We start from the raw sequence: 2,273 nt of genomic DNA, 5'->3' as shown, positions 1-2,273 counted from the left end.
AAAATTGAAAAAAAAACCTAGTTAGTGGTTGCAATTGAAGCTTAATTACCAACTCCCAATAATCTAACGAGTAAATAAATGTAGAAGAACCGTTAAATGGCATCAAATTCTACACAGCTGCTGGAACTTAAAAGGTAAATTATCAAAATTAACAAAAACCGAGAATGCTTACCTGATAGAAAAGAAGAGTCTTTCCACCGCCACTAAGTACAATGGTGTTAGACTTTGTGCGCTTCAATAAGCGAACTGCGATGAGGAGCAGAGAAAAAGGGAAAATAAAATTCATATAAACAAATCAAAATTCAAAATTCTGAATCGAAATTAACACAGGTAATTCGTGTTTACATTTTGGTATATGGGTTATAAATGGACGGGCCGTGCCGTGTCGTATTAGCCCGTTAACGGCCCGTATAACTAAACGGGTTAAGTGTGTTAAACGAGTTGGTACTAATCCAGTTAATTTATTTTCGTGTTATTCGTGCCAGTCCATAACGACCTAGTTAATAATCATGCGATCCAAACTCATTTATCTTGTGTCATTTTCGTATCGTTTCATCATGTCGTGTCTGAAATTGCTGACCCTAAACACACACACACAGATTTACAAGTGCAGAAAAGTGCGAGCGAATAATATCGTACCGATCAAAGAAGAGAAAAGATCGTGAAGAGAAGCGTAGAGCTCATGTCTCATGTGGGGAGAGTCTATGGAATTTAGAGGAGAGCAGCAGTGTTTTTGATTTGGGGTAATAACTGTTCGCACTATTCTAATTCCGTCCTCCATACAATACGCACTTTAAAACGGTGATGGATCTTTCCCTCCTTTTTCTAATAGAGAAAATAAATCAAAGGCTAGTTTCTTAATTTTTTTTCTTAATTTTTAGGAATAACTTAATTTTTCTATTGAAAAAAAAAAGGGAATAACTCTATTAGAAGATCTCAATTAGGAGAATAAAAATTTAAATTTGAACTTGTTTATAAAATTATGAAATATGCTTAGTGTGTGAATATGGAGTTTGGAAAATATATTAGTTTAAATATAAGTCTAATGTTTTAGATGTCACTCAAGGCATTGGGCAACTGCTTTAGACGCCAGCCGTATTTGAAGTGAGATCTAATAAGCTCTTAGATCTAAGTTTAGCTATCTAGCCTTTAGATGTTGCCCAATGTAATAGACAGATGTTTATAACAAAAGCAACTGCTGACTTGTTTCTCAATTTTTATTGTTTGATTATAATTTTTAAAAAGTAAAATGAGGATTTATCAAACACTTTAAATTATTGTAACTTGTTTAAAAAAGTTAAAAGCAGTCTTTAAAAATAATATCAAACGGACTCTTGTTATCATAAACTCAATTTAAATAAAACTTGCCTTATTTACATATGCATAAAAATATTATTGTGCCTTTTTTTTTTTTTTTTGTTTCGAATTACTTTTGTTTCTCATATTGTATGTTTACGTTTTTTGTGCCTAGTTGTTGAGTCTTTGACATCCCGTATTACGATGTCGTATTCTGTACATGGAAGCATTAATTTTACGTGGAAAAAATTTAAAGATGCATCGAGAATTGACTTCAGAGCCTAGCATTCATGCACATAATTACAACTACACCAACTCAACTTCACCACACTACCCACGCCAACTGGTAAACTGCAAGCTCAAAGCTTAAACAACTTCTATAATAATTGCCCACGTTCCATTTTCATCCTTTCCAATATAATATATCCAAAATAGACCGGGGGAGTTTAAGGCTGGTAATACGAAGTTAGTGAGTTTAGATTTATTATAAATGAGTTTTGGTCATAATCAGATTGACACGATTAATACGATTAATAAATGTATTAGGTTAGGGTTGACATTTTAATACGAAGTAACACGATTAACTATATGTGTCATCTGCAATCTAATGATATGTGATATAACATGAAAGTTTATATGACACATTAAATACAAATAATGTGAATTTTATTATTTGTAGGTAAAATTCATTCATTTTTCTTAAAAGGTCTTCACAGTGTTAAATAAGTTATTATTATATTAGTTATTTATTTAATATATTAATCTAAACGGATTATACGCATTGACACGATTAACACGAGTAATAAATAGACTGTGTTTGGATTAATATTTTTGACACGTTTAATAAGCAGATCGTGTTTAGGTTAATGTTTTTTAACACAATTAATAAACGGTTTACACGAACATGACTCACTAGCACAAATTACCACACTTACGTGGAACATCTCTCCGTGGAAAGCTAGAACGAGGCTAGAACG

This window comes from Morus notabilis, unplaced genomic scaffold, assembly GCF_000414095.1.
Source record: "Morus notabilis unplaced genomic scaffold, ASM41409v2 Scaffold816, whole genome shotgun sequence".
Classification (NCBI taxonomy): Eukaryota; Viridiplantae; Streptophyta; class Magnoliopsida; order Rosales; family Moraceae; genus Morus; species Morus notabilis.
This window is presented reverse-complemented; position numbering follows the sequence as displayed.